Genomic DNA, 6965 nt, shown 5'->3' on the forward strand with positions numbered 1-6965 from the left:
CTCACCCTCAGAGCAATGGACAGGTCGAGAGGGCAAACGGCATAGTACTACAAGGAATCAAGACCCGCGTCTACGACAGGCTCATGTCACATGACAAGAAGTGGGTCGAAGAACTCCCATCAGTACTATGGGCCGTGCGTACCACACCGACAACGTCTAACAAGGAGACACCCTTCTTTCTCGTGTACGGCTCAGAGGCCATGCTCCCCACCGAGCTACGACATCAAAGTACACGAGTACAGAAGTATTCCGATAAGGATCAGGAGGAGCAGCGAAACGACAATGTGAATCTACTCGAGGAACATCGCGAATGAGTTGCCGTTCGAGCAGCCAGCTACCAACAGGCCCTTCGCCGTTACCACGAGAAGCGCATCCGAGAACGCACGCTTTCGATCGGCGACTACGTCCTCCGACGGGTTCAAAGCCAAGCAGTGTGAAACAAGCTCTCACCCAAATGGGACGGACCGTACACGATCACACAAGTCTTGCGGCCAGGCGCATTCAAGATTGCAGACGGCGATGATCGCGAGTTGGCAAATTCCTGGAACATTGATCAATTACGTAAATTCTAGGTATAAGTCAATAGTATCCATACTTGTAAGACATCTTACAGCTTCAATAAAGCCTATTTTCAGGTATATATTACAATCAAAGTGTTCATTCCTGATGATCCCTTACCCAGATGATACCTAGCGTTGAAACCTATCCTCATGTCCCTTTACGCCGTCTTGACAAGGCCTGCGAGGAACCTAAGGGAACTTTGGCTGGGGACGCCTAGAGCCGATAAGGCCTTGTCGGATCCTGTAGAGACGAAAGACCATGTAAGATCTGGTCGTGTAAGAGTTCTCGCCATGCGTATTAACCAAGCCGTGTAATCGGAAATTAATTTTCCAACTTCACGGCTGGGGGCTAGGATCAGTGCTTGTTCAACCGATGCAGGTCAACGGTCTAAGAGCCTTATCTTCCGAGAAGAATTCTCCGATGACAAGGCTAGGGGCTAGGGAGAGTGTATAACTCAAATGACTAATCAAAGTCGCGAAGTGAGAAGACACTCTTACACACTACGTCCAGAGATACGGAGACTACTAGGAAGGCCAACGAAAGTCCATGGACTGGAAGACCTTCTCCGCCAACGGCGCCATCAACTTCGCCAAGTGATCTATCTCCGTAGGATTTCTCCGAGAACGAGAAAACCCTTCGTGGAGGAACTCGAGGTGCAGCTGCGGACGATGATCTCGTATGCAAGCCAATACATGCCCCCCGGCATATCGGCTCGATCGACGGCATTCCTGCTTCAGGGCCTCGTCGATAAACTTGCCGATGCCTTCGAGCTGGGCACAGGCCCCATTCAGCCACGAGATGTATCCGGTCGCTGATTCCTCAGGATCCCCACGGGGTACTCGGAGCTCTCTACAGACTCTTGTCATGGACGTGCAGCAACTCTTCAGGTACGAGCTGAACCACACCTCGCGACCTCGGAGTGTTTCCACGGCCTGGTCCTTCTTCACTTCCAGCATAGTCCTCTCGAGTTCCGCTAACTCAAATTTCGTCCTCCAATATTGGATGCGATGATCTTGATCAGCAAGCGCACTCTCGAGGTCTGCTCAGCATGGAAACGACTAAGTCAAACTACTCTTCTTTCCCGAGAACACAGCAAAGCAAGTCGATCCAGACGGAAGAGTAAAGGAGATGAAAACAAAAATAACCAACCTAAGGAAGTCGTCGCCATGGCCGTTTCCACAGGCGAATTTTGATCTACATCGCCCTGCGGCACATGTGGCTTGAACGCAAGTGCCGGAACGATCACTGGTAACTCAGGCTGCCCGCGCTGCTGGACATCCTCGACATCGACATCTCTACAAACGACAACAAAGTACTCAAGATCAAAATGCTAAAGAAAACTAAGGTGATGACTGCACACATAAAGGCGGTTGGAACCAATGAGAGTTTTACAAAGCATGACTAAAGAGTACAAGGGAGCTGAAATCCTACTCTTCAAAAAGCGGGAGGACGGACTCCCCCAGATCGCCGACTTCTTCCATCACATCCTTGCGCGCGTTGCTAGCCGCCCCCGATCCAAGATCTTCTGGAGATCGAGTTCAGGGTGCGCCAGCCTCCGCGTGCTGGGAAGGGATCGCCTCTATCGCCGTCGCCAGTTCCGCAAGCGAAGTCGTCAGCGAGAACTCATCGGGATTCGCCGGGATGGTGGTCTTGACACTGCACTCCCCGGCGAGCTGGTGCTGACCAGTGTAGGTGACCCGCAGCGAGCCACGGATTTCCGACAAGTTGTTCTCAAGTTCCGACATACGGTGCTCGAGCCCCTGCCGTTGTCGCAAGTTGCCGGCCACCAGTTCCCTCATCTTCTGGAGGTCCTCGTGAACCTCCGCTAGATCACGCGTCAGCCGGTCGGCGCGCTCATTCGCTGACGACGCCGCCGCCGCCCTCGCCTCCGCGATCTCGCGGCACCAGCCTCGAGAAGGCGCCCCATCTCGACCTGGAGCTCCTCCCATGTGAGGACAGCAGCCGGTGGACCCCGACCAACCGCGAGATCGCTGGCTGGGCCGCTCGGCGTCACCTCGCGGCTCCTGGGCACGACCACGACATCTGTCGAGGCCACGGCAGGAGACGCGCTGGAAGTCCCTCCAGATCCGTCTTGCGCCGCTTTTGCCCACGCCGCCCTGTGAAAGGCTACAATTGAGACATGCTGCAAGAGTTCGATGAAGTGACAAAACCTCAAATTCATCCACTTACTTCTCGCCAAGCGTCACAAGCCACTGCCATCGTGGAGGCGGGGGAGACGCATCCGAGGCCTGGAGTATAACGGGCATGATATGAGGTGGAAGTTTCCCGACTATGCGATGAAGGACCAGGAGAGCTTACCGAGGGGGTGGGCGTCTTCTGACGATTTCCGATCACGGAGGAGAATTTCCTCCCCCTTTTCGGAATGTTGCCGCCACTCGTTGTGGCAGCAGCGGCAGCAACATCAGACGCCTCCTTGGCGATGTTCTCCTTCAGCGACCCCGCCGCCTGATGGTCCACGAGCGGCCCGATGATATCAATCAGAGGAAGAGCCTACACTTCATGAAGTCACAATGCGATCCTGGAAGAAAAATGCAAAAGGGCCGCCGAGTACACTTACATTGATGTCAGCTTCGCATTGCTGCCCCCTCCTCGCAAAGGGGGACGGGGACGTTGCTCGCCGTTGTCGGGCCGCTGATCATCAATTGGCCGACGCAGCGCTCCACGGTTTCGCTGTTCAAACCTGTAGATCGAGAACCAAAATTTGATAAGTCCGGAGGAACATGCACATAAGGAAGTCAATTTAAATAAAAGAAAAATACCCTGAGGAGAAACCCGGGTCACGTCCTCCGGCCCAGAATAGTCAAAGGCTGGGTGGGCTCGAGCCTGGAGCGGCTGGATCCGCCTACCAATGAAGTCGGCAGCGACTTCATACCCCGACAAACCTTGTACTCGGAGGTCATCGATGGCATCGATTAAGGACTGAAGAGAAGGGGTCAAGGCAGGTTTTGCGGCCCAAGACGAAATCTTGTCTGGTTGTTCCTTAGGAACAACGAAGACTGGATCCGAATTTTCTATCTGAAGATGGAACCACCTCGCCCGCCATTTGCTACTTGAAGAAGGGCACTGGAAGGGGATATAGCGCGACTTCAAGCCATCCCGGAGTCGGAAACCGACGCATCCGGATACCCTGTTGGATTCCATCCAACGCAACTCGTAGTAGAAACGAAAGAGGTTAAGAAACGACACTACCCCAATGTAGGCCTCACAAAGATGCGAAAAAATACTGAGGAAGGCAATGGAATTGGGGTTCAAATGGAGCAAAGAAAGGCTGTAGAAATTCAAGACCAAGAGAAGAAATTCAGAAGGCGGAGCAAGAAAACCACAGAGAATATAGTCCTCGATCGCAACCATGCGACCCAGGACAGGCTGGGGTTCAATACCTCCTGCTTCTCTCTCCATGGTCCCGCGACCGGGAAGGGCGCCATCCTCCTGTAGTTTCTTTAGCGACGCGCTGGTGGAGGTAGACTTGTCGAGATCCATTGCCGCTGGAGATCGCCGGAGAAGGGACCGAGATGAGCTAGCTAGGGTTTTTGCGGGAGCGGAGAAGACGAGGAACGCTTGGAGGCTAGAGAGTTTTTTCACAACAGGCGGACTTCAAAATGGATCCCCAAAACTCCCTTAAATAGTCGCACTTCCGACAGTGCGAATTCCAAGGAAAGGAAAGAGATGGCCGCCGGAAATTTCTAGGTCTGTTACGCGCGGCAGTTTTTTGGACTTCAATTTAAATTCACTCATGACCATTGAGCTTCACTTGGCGTTGTCGATTACTCCTTATCTCTCGGTCCTCACACTGAGAACGACAACAACCTCGACATCAGAAGTCACGATCGGTTACACGAGTTCATTTAAGTAGAAGTCGGGGGCTACTGTCAGGGTTATGGGTAAGGTATACCCTCTACCCTTCGATATACGTCACATATCGATATGGTACACTTGCGCATATACGGACGTTTTCGGCATATGTTAAGGAAATTTATCACGGAGTTCACAGATGAAAGGATTCCTACCCGGACAGAACTGGGTCGTCATTGTATCGTGCCGGGTCCGATGTCTCGGAGTCCTACTTGGAGACCAGTTGACCTGCGATATAAAAGGGACCCCCCGGGAGGACCTAATGCATCGAATCTCATAGCCAACCCATCCACCACAGCCTACGGAGTTGAAGCCTACAGGAGCCAAGTCGCCGGGAGATCTAATCGAACCTGTTCGATTACGATCTCGTCGGTATAATCGAGTTCCACTATTCCCTTTGTAATCTGTGGTTTCCATCGTATAATCCCATATCAACTAGATTAGGGCTATTACCTATCAAAGGGCCTGAACTAGTATAATCTTTGTTTTCTGTCTGCTTGATGTCGTATTACGTAGATCCTCGTACCAGCATACCCAATACCCTCTATATCCGGTCTACGGGTATCCCCCGTCGACACAAGTATATATAGAAAAAAAAATGAATTTTCATCAAATAAGAGTAGATGGCTTGAGGTTCAGCAATTATCCACCATGAGAGATGACAGGTACTTTCACTAAGGTATAGATGGAAAATCTCTATAGAAGCACATCACAAATAATCACCCCTTACCAAACACTTGTAGAGTTGTAGGACACAACAACAATGCAAAAAACTTGGATTTTTCATTTCCTAGTCCAAGGACAACATAAAAAACCTGCAGTTGATAGCATAGAGCCAAAGTATGCACACTCCTAGAGTTATATTGGCTGGCACAAAGGACTGCTATTCTAGAAATCTGACAACCAATTTACGGAACAAATATCTTCACGGAATTAAGTCCACCAAATGGGTGAAAACTTTAATCCCGAATAAGATTGGAAAAGGGCATCGACATGTTCTGCAAATATTTTTTCTCTAGTTTCCATATCTGTCCAACAAACTAATTTTACAAAATAAAGACGAGCCTACTTTTGACGTGCTCTACCTTCTTGTTGTTGGTGACAAGCCACAAACAGCTGAGATGCTAAACTAACCTTATACTTACAGCTTGCTGCTTTATCCACTTGCAACTATAAGTATAAAATAGCGCAAACCAGAGAATTAGTGAATAATATTCAAGAAACCATTGTGACAAAAAGAGTCATCATTGTTGTTGCAGACTTGCAGTGTAAACTTTGAACTCCCCGAAGGCTATGGAAGTGGGCAATTACAACAGGAGGTATAGTACCATTTTATCCCCAACACTCACATGCTCTTTTCTAGCTGTTCAGACGCTGTAGACTAATCAAGATTTTGACAATCATCAAACTTCGAACAAAGTGCAAATATTTCATCAATCAATTTTGTAAAAAAAAAAGAAAAGAAAAGTGTTTATCATTTACCATGATATCGACGAATCGGTCAGTAGTTGGCTCTGATTCAACATTGGCCCCTGCAATTGAGAGGGATAACTTGCTTCCAGCAATCAGAGGCACCTGCATCTGCATATCAAATAAATAGGTACAAAATCATTGAGTTGTTGAACAGCAAACTGTAGTAGTGCACCACTAACATCATTCATCGAGTACACGGGGGCATATTTCTTACCATTTTCTTCTGGGTTTACTCCCTTTGCCATGGCCTTGATCTTTGAAAATGAAGCATCCGTTGCAACATCACAGTGAGATGTTGAAATCCATTAGAACTGCACCAAAGCCATAGAATGTAAACTTACAGCAAGGAGTTTGTTAAGACAGCTTCCATCACAGACGGATCCAAGCTACTTAGGTCTGCAAAACACCACCAAAAATTTTGATGTCCACACGAACACGCACATACAGACATGAAACCCCAATCTCACACAAGAAACCCGCAAGAAAAACAACTTTCATGCTTCAGACTCACCCGGGCGATCTCATTCCCTGCTTGCGCCAGGGACACGAGCTGCGGTTTGCACCTTTGCAACAGCAAAAAATAATCAAAACACGCAGCCGCATCCTTTTTAATCTGGAGACATTAAAAAATAGATTCTGCATACAGAAGTTCAAAGTCATTAAGTAGGTATAGGGATTGGAGCTCGGCAAAACTCTGTTCAATTCAGTCCATGGATAATCCTAAGAAGTACCCAGGAGAAGCTGACCCAAGAAACTTGATCTATCATTCACAACAAAGACTGCCTTTTCTGCCCAAATTGCAGCTAGCCGAGGAATACCATCTAGCAGTCCTAATTTTCTGTCATGCCGTAACAAAAAGAATCAGGGCTACACTTTCAAACCCCCCAAATCAATATATGCCCCTCCCCCCATCCAAAAAAAAAAAAATCCTCACTGAACAGCACAAAATCTGCAGCTCTAAATATAGTTTAATGCCAACCCAACACAACTCATTATTCCAAATAGAGGCTACATCAGATTCACATAGGAGTAAGTAGCATTTGCATGAGAATAAACAG

At 48.8% G+C, this 6965-nt stretch overlaps 1 long non-coding RNA gene across 1 annotated transcript; it reads right to left on the minus strand.

The window, feature by feature from the left end:
• Window positions 1-5428: 5428 nt before the first annotated feature.
• On the minus strand, window positions 5429-6237 carry LOC127764273 (uncharacterized). The gene is made up of 3 exons (XR_008015839.1): window positions 6122-6237; window positions 5917-6015; window positions 5429-5815 (listed from the first exon to the last, which is right to left on the minus strand). It is a non-coding gene; the product is annotated as an uncharacterized LOC127764273 (long non-coding RNA).
• Window positions 6238-6965: the final 728 nt, after the last annotated feature.

This window comes from Oryza glaberrima, chromosome 2 (genome assembly GCF_000147395.1).
Source record: "Oryza glaberrima chromosome 2, OglaRS2, whole genome shotgun sequence".
NCBI classification, from domain to species: domain Eukaryota; kingdom Viridiplantae; phylum Streptophyta; class Magnoliopsida; order Poales; family Poaceae; genus Oryza; species Oryza glaberrima.